This window comes from Anolis sagrei, chromosome 2 (assembly GCF_037176765.1).
Source record: "Anolis sagrei isolate rAnoSag1 chromosome 2, rAnoSag1.mat, whole genome shotgun sequence".
Taxonomy (NCBI): domain Eukaryota; kingdom Metazoa; phylum Chordata; class Lepidosauria; order Squamata; family Dactyloidae; genus Anolis; species Anolis sagrei.
Genome location: NC_090022.1, coordinates 219,767,792 through 219,781,397, shown reverse-complemented (window position 1 = coordinate 219,781,397; position 13,606 = coordinate 219,767,792). Strand labels below are relative to the sequence as shown.

Here is a 13,606-nt window from a genome sequence, read left to right as displayed (position 1 = left end):
CTACGAATCTGGATACGAGGCTTCAAATTCCACTCCAACATGGAAACCCACTGGATGACCATGGTTAAGTTACTCACTCTCAGCCTCAAAAGAAGGCAGAAGCAAACCCTCTCTGAAAAAATCTTGCCAAGAAAACACCATGATAAGTTTACCATAGGTCTCCATTAGCTGAAAGGTACATACAAACAATAATTGTCTATGAGCATAGGGCTCTGCACCATTGAAAATCCTAGAAAAGGCATTGTGTGGCCACTGTTTACACTTTCAGATGAGTATATGAATGGACATCAACTCAGACCCCCTCCTCGAGTACATTTACTGAACATTCAGAAAGGGTTTGTAGTCCAACCAAGTCTTATTTAACGGGCATGTAAAATTTTGCTGTAGCATGTGTTTAAAGGGCAATTCCTGCCATAAACGTCAACACTGCTACAGGAACACACAGAAAGTGCACTAACACTGCAATGCGCTCATGCACATCTACTCAGAAGTAAAATCTACTAAATACAGTGGGAACTAAAACCTTATATTTGGGGGGGGGGGGAGTACAATGGAAACATGGCTGCCGGAAGAAAAATTAAAACCTAAATTATTTTTTTTTAGTTTACAGTGCTTCAAAAAGTTCTGGATGAAGATCTGGAGTACTACACTAAGGGTATATAGAATTCATGCAATTCAACTCCACTTTAACTGCAATACTCAATGCTATAGAATCATGGCAGTTATAGTTTTACACAGGTCTTTAGCATTCCCTGTCAAGAAGTATTAGATTACAAAACTCCTATGATTCCATAGCATCAAGCCATGACAATCTAAGTGGTGTCAAACTGGATTAATTCTATAGTGTAGATGCACCTATAATGCATCCTAAGGTAACTATAAAAATGACCATGAATCCCATCCTTTCCCAATTGGTGCTTTCTGGAAGTTAGACTATAAGTTTTGTCGTCCACAGCCATACAGTTCAGCCATTGGGAGTTATCATCTTTTAAATGCCCGGTAGTTCATATTCATTTCCTATTTAACCAACCTATCTCTTGTTTTCTCTGAACTGTATTTAAGATTGTAAACTCCCTGAACCTCTTATTCTGTGTAAATCACCATATAAATACAAGGGTTATCCAGAAAGCAAAGATACAAAATGGGGGACGCCTGGCTCGAGAGCAGTACGTGTGAAAAAGATCTTGGAGTCCTCGTGGACAACAAGTTAAACATGAGCCAACAATGTGATGTAGTGGCAAAAAAAGCGAATGGGATTTTGGCCTGCATCAATAGGAGCATAGTGTCTAGATCCAGGGAAGTAATGCTACCCCTCTATTCTGCTTTGGTTAGACCACACCTGGAATATTGTGTCCAATTTTGGGCACCACAATTCAAGGGAGATATTGAAAAGCTGGAATGTGTCCAGAGGAGGGCGACTAAAACGATCAAGGGTCTGGAGAACAAGCCCTATGAGGAGCAGCTTAAGGAGGTGGGCATGTTTAGCCTGAAGAAGAGAAGGCTGAGAGGAGATATGATAGCCATGTATAAATATGTGAGAGGAAGCCACAGGGAGGAGGGAGCAAGCTTGTTTTCTGCTTCCTTGGAGACTAGGACGTGGAACAATGGCTTCAAACTACAAGAGAGGAGATTCCATCTGAACATGAGGAAGAACTTCCTGACTGTGGGAGCCGTTCAGCAGTGGAACTCTCTGCCCTGGAGTGTGGTGGAGGCTCCTTCTTTGGAAGCTTTTAAACAGAGGCTGGATGGCTATCTGTCAGGGGTGATTTGAATGCAACATTCCTGTTTCTTGGCAGGGGGTTGGACTGGATGGCCCACGAGGTCTCTTCCAACTCTTTGATTCTATGATTCTATGAAGGTTAGATAAGAGTGCCTCATTTCGTTTCAATCCAAGTGTGAAGTCTGCACTGTAATATGCTACCTAAATGCTAAGAGCATGAACGCCACTGTGATTCATTGTGAAATTGTTTCAGTTTATGGAGAGAATGTAATGTCACGACAGCATGTGAGAAAATAGGTACGGAATATATTGTGAGACCATGAAGAAACTTCGCAGGACCATTCAAAACAAGTGTTGTGGGATGCTGACTGTGAGAGTCTGTCTCCTTCATGACAATGTGCGTCCGCACACCACTCATGCAACACAAGAGCTGTTGACTTAATTTGGTTGAGATGTCTTAAGCCACCCCCTCACAGCCCTGATCTCGCATCCAGTGACTATCACCTGTTCACTAAATTGAGGGAACATCTTGGTGGAAAACACTTTTCCGACTACGAGGAGGTAAAAATAAAAGTGATGAACTGGCTGAAAAAGGCGGAGGGAGACTTTTATGACACAGGCATCAAAACTCGTCCCATGGATGACAATAGTGAATGTGGAAAAATAATGTAATACCTACACTACAATCAATGCAAGTTTTATTAAAATGTAGTCATTCTTTGTATTTAAAAAACATGTTGTAACCTTACTTTCTAGATAACCCTCGTACATTGATGTGTAATAACAATGATAGCAGAAGTTAATTGTCATAATCATAAAAGCAGAACTGCTCTTCAGATTTATTGTAAAAGGAATATTAAAATATCCGCAAAATTAAGCATTCAAACCACGTTGGTAGGATGATGTTTATAAGAAGAATGTTTTCCTAAACTCTGTGTAACTTGCATGGTTTTATTTGCTAATAGGATTTTAAGCTTAGTTAGCTTATTTTCACATGAGCTATGATTAGGCGAAGGAACAAGAAACCAAGTTGATTGCAGTCACATTTCCAAATGGAAATGTTCATAACTTTTGAGTTATTAAGCACTGTTTTGAAGAGGATGTAACACCTTTACCACAATTAGTCATTTTAATACATGCCAAGCTTTTGCCATTATAAAGCTTTATAACTCTCACAGACATATGCCTGAATCATCCAGACTTTCTGGAAGCATTAAAATTTTGTGGATTTAATAATAATAAAAAAGAAATGGTGTCTGTAGTGTTTTCCTTGTTACTGTGCTTCTCTTTGTACAGTAACATTCAAACTGAGGCCATTAACTAACTCATAAAAACAATTTCCCGGACCATACTTTTAAAATATTTTATGTTAGTGTTCTTGTCAATAAAAATCAAGTGGAGTGTGAATATATTTACATGTAGGTTGTTTTGTAATTGAAATCAGAAAGTAAAGATAAAAGATATATAAGGGAGACATGACTGGAAAAGCTTTTGGTGTTGTTTGTGAGCAAGAGAGAAATATATCATGCTGTCATGTGCTGTGAAAGTGTGCATGTACAGAATCTATACAAATATGCATAATAAAATGTAATGTAATTCACATTTTCCTTGTTAATAATAAGCAGGACCTCCCAGCTTCAGTTACTACTTCCTATGCCATTTGAAAAGAAAAATAAAATCTGTGCTATAGATAGCTTGCTCTCACTTGGAGAAACCTCCAAAGCAGTTCTTTTGTGCATAATCTGTAAAACCTTTTTTTTTTCCAAAATGCAGCTGCAAAGGATGGAATCTCCAGCAGAAAATCTCTTTGGTAAGACGGCTTCTTAAGTCCTTTTCCTCCAGCTGTTTTTCTTCTAAAAATGCTTTTCACAGCAGGGGAAATATGTAGATATCCACACTTATTCCCTGGCAGGAGGGAACAAATGAGGGGCTTTTTTAAAAAACTGCTGGAGGTTTTTTTCTTCTTCCAAAAACCCTCCCAAGTGGAAACAAAGAAATATATGCCTAAGCATCATGTGTAGCTTGCTCTTCTGAGTGGCCTTGGGTGTTGGAAACACACAAGATTAGCAAACTGAACAATCTAGTTTGCATACAGCTATATCCAAAAGCAGCGTTGTCTAGGAAAATTATGCATGCTGTAGTTTTGAGCTACTCCTCTGTAATCTCTCTTGACACTCTCCAACTCATTCACTGACTGACCAGCTGACCCATTATTTTACATGATCAGCAGCCCTCTGAAATGCAATAGACACAAAATAGAAATTACAGGAACATATTCTCTAAGATGACCCGATTACATGAAAAGTCTGAAAGGGATTTTGTCTGTCACACACATCATGCAAAAGACATAAAGTAGAGCTGGCCAAGAACAGGGATGAACTACTTTACCAGGAGGGAAAACATAGAAAGTTGGACATACATGGCTAAGGCAGCTGCCCCTTCCCACTTTTGTTGAGCCATGCTCAGATTCAAGAGTGGCTGAGTAATTAAAAATCAAGACATGATGGCAATACAGATATACTATACTGTATTTTTTTAAAAAATATCAGATTCCTTACACATTCAGTTTCTCAGACTCCCTGTGTTTCTACAACCTCGTATCTCATACACAACAAAAGCAGCAAACGAATGAGACATGAGGACTGGAGAGAGAGAGAAAAAAGATTGGAAAGAGATGCAAGGATCTGTGATATGACAGGAAGTGTGAATTTTCACTAAGCATTATGCTTGGATTCCCCACATTTCACAGATATTCAAAAATCGGAAACAAATCCAACTTCCAAAACACTTCTGGATTTCAGTATTTCAGATTCAACCTGTAGGACATCTAGACGCCCACCTAAACAGGCCCGATGAGTCAGTCTGGGGATTAAATGGATCCCAAGGCATCCACACAGCACATGGCGTCCATTCATACTAATATGGGAAAAGGCTGCTCCTGTCCTGTGTTTTAAAAAGTTGTGGGGATGCTCCAGAGCTTCTTTGAAGCTTCAGAGCTTTCCCATGTTTTAGGGCAGTGTAAACATTTGGGCAGTTCCTATTCAGAAGTGGCTGATCACAATGCTATCTCACTTTCCCTGAACTTGGGCAGCCCAGGGTCACAGGATAACCATTACCTTCCTCTGTTGTTATGGCTGTAATGATGACCACTGGGCAAGGAAAGAGCGATAGTTAGACAACAAAAGTCACTTCTTTGGACTGCAAGGTTAGAGTGGCAGTCCAGCAGTGCCAAAATAGTTCTGGCATCATTGGATCTTGGATCTTGTGGGCACCATCCAGCCTCCAGGTTGCTTTGGGGCCACTCACCAGCCTCCAATCCAACTCAGTAGCTGGCTGTGTGAACTACATTAATGCTGATCTGGAGTACCCCACAACTGTAGATGGCACCCAATAAGTTTTTGACAACTTGGAGCATCACATCTAACTATATACACTAAATATGTTTTGTTATATAATCACCAACGGAAGGGATCTTGTTTTCTATTTCTGGGACTGAATTTCTAAGCAAATTTATCAGTAAAATTGTCCTATTGAACTTATGACTGTACATCACTTCCAGTAGAAACATATCTAATTCAAGAGGGCAGTCATACACATGGTAATCTGGGAGTAAATATCACTGACAACCACAGAGCTTACTTCTTTTCATATGACTGCAAAACACAAACCATCTTTAAACTTCATGCGGCTGTATGTGTACAAATACTTTCTGGGAATTGTTTCCTAATAAGAAAGTTTAGGATTGGGCTGCATATTCAGTAAACTTTCCAGTTTGAGCCATGCCTAACTTTGCTGTTGTTATTGTGAAGAATGTAAATATTATGACAAGCTTCTTGGAAGAGAAATTACTTCTGAATGTGTCAGCTGGTAATAATTTTAAAACCATGTGAAATGAAAGAGATTAGAAGAAAAACAAAACAAAATAAAAAGGGTATTATTTTAGTAGTATTTTGTTAGGAAGCAGGTCCTAACATTTCTTCTATTCAGTCTGTCCTTCCCTTTTCTCCATTCTTTTCCCACAACATATTTCAGTACCATTGTTTCTTATTTTTAATACGGCAAACCTTCAGAGCTAACCTGATTCTTCTCATGACTTTCTACTCTAGATTAAGCTTTGATTGTATCCAAAGGCCATTTCACGTTGTAGACCAGAAGTCCTCAAACTAAGGCCCGGAGGCTGGTTACGCCCCTCCAAGGTCATCTACCTGACCCTTGCTCAGGGTCAACCTACGTCTGAAATGACTTGAAAGCACACAACAACAACAACAACAACAACAATCCTATCTCATCAGCTAAAAGCAGGCCCACACTTCCCATTGAAATACTAATAAGTTTATATTTGTTAAAATTGTTCTTCATTTTAATTATTGTATTGTTTTTAAGTGTTTTTTTGCACTATAAATACGATATGTGCAGTGTGCATAGGAATTCATTCATGGTTTTTTTTTCAAATTATAATCTGGCCCTCCAACAGTTTGAGGGACTGTGACCTGGCCCTCTGTTTAAAAAGCTTGAGGACCCTTGTTGTAGACTGTTAGAAATTGTGGGAGTTGAAGTCCAAAACACATGCAGTCAGTCTGGAACGAGCATTTAATGCTGCCATCCCATCACTTAAGAAGAAGTAAGTCACACTGAAGCCACTGGGGCTTACTTAGAGCTTAGAAAAGTTACTTCTTTGGACTACAACTCTAAGAGTGGCCTAGCAACATAGAAGGCTTTCATGGCTGGAATCACTGCGTTGTTGTAGGTTTTTCGGGCTGTATGGCTATACAGCCCGAAAAACCTATAACAACCCAGTGACCTAGCAGCATTAGAAACTGTAGTCCGAAAGTAAATTCTTTAATCACTGGATTTACTTCTCAGTAAGTATGTGTAATCCTTGTGTAGTACAGCCCAGAATGGAACAGGCTTGTTCTTTTCTAATCTTTATGAACTATAGGAGAATTCTTGATTCTGAGAGAGAGAAAAGCAGTGAGAAGAAGATGTGCAGGGAAGAGTCTGTGGTAGAAAGAGAAGACAGACAGACAGACAGACAGACAAAAAGTCTTGACTCAATCTATAGTGGTTCTACATTGCAGAACAGATGCCGTTTAACACCACTTTAACGGCCCTGGCTCAAGACTATGAAATTGTGAAAATTACAGTTTTACAAGGTCTTTATCCTCTTTTGTTAAAAAGTGCTGGCACCTCACCAAACCACAAATCCCAGGATTCCATAGTAAGTGGTGGTTCAGAGAAGGTCTTCCATTGATTTCCTCTGAAGTTGAAGGAGTGATTTGCCCAAGGCCACCCGGCAGGTTCCCACAAATTTAAACCCAGAGTCACAGTCCATTGCTCAAACCAGCACATTGGCTCCCAAACTTTATCCCCCAAATAGGTTAACCACCTTAGAAAAGTCCTTTAAAGTTGGAACAAAAACCCGATATGGATTTCTCACCACACTGACCTGGACGTCAACAGCTCCCACTGATCTATGGCTGTAGGATATTACTTACATATCTCTATGTGCAAAGGCGGTTGGTTGCTGACCAAACATTTACATGATGGGGGAGGGGGCTGTTATCTGATCTTTTCAAAAGAACATTGCTACAAGGATAGTTAAAGTCAATGAAATTCAGAGGTAACAGAAAAAGGCGTAGGAGGGTGACAGATGGTATGATTGCCTTGTTAATCAAAACGTAGCAGAACTTTGACCCTGTGAGCCCTGGGCTGGTTGTGGGTAGTCTGTCCTTGAATATTTATAAATCTTCAATAGAAATAGATAACGGTGGGCATGTTTTTTCCCCCTTAATTGAGAGGGGCCTATTGCCTTTGCACTCCTCCAAATAATTCTGGTTCTTCCCCTCTCTTCTCCAAACAGCTTTTTAAACTGTTTTTGATGTTTATACTGATCATGTTGTTTATACTGATTATTGCAATGGTTAGGAGCTCCTGGTGGCAGAATGGATTAAATCCTTGTGCTGGCAGGACTGCTGACCGATAGGTCAGCGGCTTGAATCCGAAGAGAACGGGTTGAGCTCCCTCTGTCAGCTCCAGCTCCCTATGTCGGGACATGAGAGAACCTTCCCACAAGGATGGTAAAACATAGAGCATCCAGGCGTTCCCCTGGGCAACATCTTTGCAGACAGCCAATTCTCTCACACCAGAAGCAACTTGCAGTTTCTCAAGTCGCTCCTGACATGAAAAAAATGCAATTGTTTATTGTTATATGACATCAAATTGCTGCCTGCTGTAAGGCCGCCTTGAGTCTCCTCTGGGGTGAGAAAGGGGTTATAGAAGTATGGCAAATAAATAAATAGTGAAGATATCCATTATTTTGATTATGATGATGAATGTAATGGTTTTATCATTGAATTATTAAATTTGTTTTTTTAATTGTGTTTGTTATTTATTTTTTATTATCCTTTTTTAGTGGAATCATGAAATACAATGGCCTAAATCAGAGGTAGGAATCATATGGACATCCCGTTTTGTTGTATTATAACTCCCAGCATTCCTCTTAAGTGCCTGTGTTGGCCAGGACTTCTGGAAACTGCAGTCCAACAATGTTTGAATGGGCCACACAATTCCCACCACAGCTTAAATCCAATTGTTTGTCCAATTTACAGTAGATTCAGTGGCTCGATGGTGTTGGACTACAATTCCCAGAAGCTGCCTTGAATTCTATTGTAGTGGGAAGGTGGGATATTAATTCAAGACACAAATAAATAATAAAATCATTGGTGTTTTTGTAAATGTTAGTTTACCAAATTGATTCAACTGTCTGCTCTAGTTAGGATAACAATTGGATTTCACTCCCGTGCTTCCCTATAAGCAGCCTACTGTGTTCTTATTTAGGAAACCCAACTAAAAAATGCCCTGGAGTATTTGAAGATGCTGATCTCAAGTTTTTTTCCTTATGTAAAAGCAACCATGAAAGTTTAAAAAGTTTGGATTGGGACCATGAAGAGCATGTGTTTAACCTTTTCTCACATTCTTCCATCTAGTCCAGATATCCCCTTTGAAATTGGCATTAGCCATGGAGGGGAAAACCTAACGATTTAGACATTTGAGCCCCCAACTTCTACACTCACATAAGACATGTTGACAAACATAGATTCTGCTTATTAAGCACCCATATTTGTAATAAATGTTGATGTAATGTAATATCACGCGTAGTTCATGTTTGATCAGTCCGCACACTGTCTTGCCAGAGAAAGAAAATATGTCACGCAGGTGATCAATAAAGAACAAGTGCTTTACTTTCATAATGTGGAATAACATATGTACAATCATGTGAACAGATACATCAACTCACATAAAGTCCTTTTAGAGATATTTAAAATGGTCTTTCTTTGTCCATGTGGAGACTCATTTGAGCAGCTCATGAAGTGAAAGCACACTCCAAATTGTATCTCTCTGCTTCTCTGCAAGCACCTGCACAGCTCAAGCCTGAATAATGTAACCGTAACCAAAACTCCCGGGCTCAGCTATCTCCATGGGCCCAGCCCAACCAATCAGCTTTGTGCATCTTATTTTACAGTCAACACAAGCATACTAATTGATTTTTTTTTTGCATGCCCTAACAATATATAGAACTGTTACAGCTTACAGATAGTTCTATGGCAGACCTCTCATTTGTAGAGCCTAATCAATATAATGTCATACCATTGAATTCAGCGGAACTTAAGAGATTCAGGAGATTTACTGTGCCTACTGTTGCAATCACTGGACTTTCTGTAAACATGCACAAGATAAGGGGGCATTTTAGTTAAAAACAAAATGATTACAGTCCGGGGAAACAAAAAGGATGTTCCTTTTGAGATCTGAACAACATATCATTTGTCTTTTAAAAATGCCCAAAATACTCCAAAGACTCTTCCTGAGTGTTGATATCCTGACCATAGGCATTATTTGCTTAATGGAAGACAGTGTTCTTAAAATAAATTGTTCTGATCTTATGACTTGAATGTGTTTAGATAAACCAACACTGATTTTAATTACAGCTTGAAGAGCTTTCATTAAATTGAAGCATTGGACACATCTTAATTGGTTGTAGAGTTGTTTCTGCTCTTTGACTTCAGCTTTTAAATGATTAAGGCAGAAAATTGTCATGTGAACAGACAGAAAGATCTGCATCACGATGAAAAGATGCCTTGTCAAATACTGGCCTGAAATTCAAGATTAGCTCAAAAGCTCACTAAATTAACAACCACCAGTTTTACAGTTATGTCTTCCTCATTTTGATGTTCTGATTTTGATATTTTCTGTCTTTAAATAAATAAACATAGCTGTGAAGGAGTCACTATGCAGACTTTACTTTACGGCAGCCCATCACAGCTCAAGGAGGATGTAAAGTAGGGCTGCAAGGAAACCAAACAATCAAAAGACTGGACGGGTTTGAAAGTGAAACTAACAGGGTGTTGAGCTGAAACAGGCAGAATTTTGAACTGATAAGACAGTTTTAGATTCGAGGAAGAAGGGAATAGGTTATTTATGTTGAACATATAATGCTTTTGTGTTCAATAAACCTATTCTTGCTGTTTTAAACCTGTCTTTGTATGGCTGTCAAAACTGAACAGAAGTAGTTTTGCCACTCATATCAAAAACCAAAGAATCCCACTATATATCTTGCTTCTTTTATATCCATTCTGTCCTGGGCATGAGCACTGGATACGAATGATGGCCAGGAGCCCCCACAAAGCTCTGCAACTGTATGAAAGCAACAATGGTGACAACACGGACCTGCTCCACCCCACCTTGTCTCCTGTGCTATTCTAATACTATAATATAATGTAATATAATACAATATATTTTATATACATGTAATATTTATAATATTATAATGTAATGCAATATAATATTAATAATTTATTATAATTATATATTAACTAGCTGTGCCCTGCCACGCGTTGCTGTGGCCTATAGTAAGACTTATCAAAGTTGAGGTAGATATCTGGACTATTATGAAAGAGAGGTCCCTACCTATTCCTTCCCCCTTTCTCTCCTTTCTTCCTTCTCTACCTCTTTCTTTCCTTCTTTCACTACTTGGTTTCATCCTTCTCTCTTTCCTTCATTCCCTCCCCCTTTCTTCCTTTGCCTTTCTTCCCTCCCTGTTTGCTTCCTTCTTTCACTTTTTATTTCCTTTTATTTCACCACCATCAGAACAATAACAATAATGCAATGCATTGCCTCCGGGACCTGACACCTCTCCCATTCCCCCTAAAAGGGTCTCATAGGAACAATAGCATAATAATAATAATAGAAATAACAACCTTTACCCGCCACGTGTTGCTGTGGCCAATCTTCCCTCTTTCTGTCCTTCTTTCCCTCCCTCCCTCCCTCCTTCCTTCCTTCCTTCCTTCCTTCCTTCCTTCCTTCCTTCCTTCCTTCCCATCTTTCCTTCTCCTCTTCTTTCTCTATCTCTTTCCTTCCTTCCCCCTTTTTCGTTCTCTTCTGCTGTCTCTCTTTTCTTTCCTTCCATCTTTCCTTTTCTTTCCTTTTCTTCTTCCTCTAACTTTCCTTCCTTCCCCCTTTTTCTTTACCTCCCTTTCTCTTTCTTCCTTCTTTCCTTCCTTCCTGTCTTTCCTAGATTTTGACAGGGCGGGAAGGGGCGGGGTGGGGTTTGGAGGTGGCGTGAAGTAAAAGAAGGTAAGATTGGGGCAGGGGAGTGATGGAGCGTGAGGTTGCGTGTGTGTGTGTGTGCGGCGGCGGGGGGAGTGGGGTTGCGTGTGTGTGTGCGGCGGCGGGGGAGTGGGGTTGCGTGTGTGTGCGGCGGTGGGGGGAGTGATGGAGCGTGGGGTTGCGTGTGTGTGTGCGGCAGGGTGTGTGTGTGTGTGGGGGAAGCGGCGCGGCGGGGCTTGGAGTGGGCATGGTTTCCGCAGAGGGAACGTTGGCCGGAAGGCCATGTGCGTGCGCCAGGGAACTTGCGGCTGGGCGCCAATGCGCATGCTCAGTTGTTTTGCTGTTTTGTGAGTGTGTTGTTGTGTTGTTTTTCATTTTGAGTAGATATGTTTGTACCTTGTGGGTTGTGTTAAGGGCATGGGAATTTTGGTTAAGTTTCGTTGGGTTTTTTTGAGTTTTGTTTCCTCGTTGGATGCCCCTAACAAATTTATATATATAGATATTACATGTAATATTCCTAATAATATTACAATATAATGGTATAGTACAATGCAGTAATATTTAATACTGATATTGTACTATGCTAATAATATAATATATTGTATGTATATATATCTTATAAGCCCCTCTGGGTCCCTTTTGTGGTGAGAAGGGCAACATATAAATGTCGTAAATAAATAAATAAATACATTTTCTGCACATTGATGAAAAGGGGATACTATCAGTATCCTGTGTATGACAATGAACTGATCCTCAAATAAATTACTATTATTACATTCATTTATACTGTTATCTTCCCACCTGAGCAGTACCTATTGATCTTCTCACATGTGCATGTTTTTGAACTGCTAGGTTGGCAGAAGCTGGGGCTAACAGCAGGAGCTCACGCCGCTCCACGGATTCGAACCTGCGACCTTTCAGTCAGCAAGTTCAGCAGTTCAGTGCTTTAACCCACTGCAACACTGATATATAAGGCTTATATTTTGTGCCTCCAGTTTTCTGTTCTAAAAGTTTAAGACACAAAATATAAGCCTTACATATGAATATTATATTTACCCTATTTGTAGTTGCAGTACAATCCCTGTATCTACACAGCATGTGTCCCAATAGCCCCATGGATACCTAAAACCGTGGATAATAATCAAAATATAGTTTTCATTAATAGCCACAGTTTCAGGTATCCATGGGGCTATTGGGAAACATTCTGTGTGGATACAGGGATTGTACTGCAGCTAAAAACAGGGTAAATATAACACTGATAAATAAGGCTTATATCTTGTGTCTTCTAGAACAGAAAGTTTGCGTAACATTATGGCCTCATCACCTCAACTCCACTCATGGAAAATGTTTCAGTAGCAGAACAGCAGCTCTGGAAGCTCAATTGTTGTTGGTTTTTTTTCAGTTCTGTGAATAAGGTGATGCCAGTAAAATACCCAACCAATTAATCAACCAACCATGCTAGCTGTTTCTTTGTTTTTAATTGTATTTACTTGCAGGATACATACTTCCATTGTGTGAGGATTTCTAGTATATTTTTATTTCATGTTCTCTCTCTATAAAAAACAGATCTTAATCCTACGCCAAACAAGCAAAGCCTAATTGGAAAAAGCTGAGGGAGCTAAGCAGCAAAGAACAGAAAACATTTACTGAGCTTGGAAGTGCATGCTGAATGTTGCATGCGGATCCCTTGTGGAGAGAAAAAGAGAAACGTTCTCAGCCTGTTTGTTGCCCTGATGGAGTCCCACTGATTCAAATAAAAGCCCCTTTTGCCATTTTCTTTTTGATCCAACTGTTCTCTTTTCTTCAAGCACTAATTGAATATTCTGGTTGTGGGCAAAAAGGGGGAGAAAGAATGGAAGTAGTTGTACCCAGAAAAAGAAGAAAATATATATTTAGATTTTAAATATTAGGCCATGTTAATTCAGATTGTTTTCATTCAGTTGTAGTGCTCGGATAACTGAATGAACGTGAGGGGGCAATTCTTGGAGAATGCAGAATGTTTTCCAGATTGAATTATTACATAAATGTGTCTAGCTATAACATGCAGATATGCTGGAATCAAATAAGAGCATCATGTAGAGGCAACCACCTGTTCACTGACACAATGCCTGTTCAGAAAGAATTGCCATAATTTTTATAAAGGGCTATAACAACAATTGATAACAGAGGCACAACAGATCCTGTTCAATGTATCTTACTCCACTCAATTGTTATGTTCTGAGTAATGCAAAACAAAGGCTATAGTTCGAACAAGTATGTCTCTTAGGGCAGGTATGAGCCTTG

General features: G+C 39.6%; 1 protein-coding gene across 3 annotated transcripts in view; it reads right to left on the bottom strand.

The window, feature by feature from the left end:
* Positions 1-13,606, bottom strand: part of GLIS3 (GLIS family zinc finger 3) — a 204,245-nt gene that overhangs the window by 76,801 nt on the left and 113,838 nt on the right. The window lies entirely within an intron of this gene.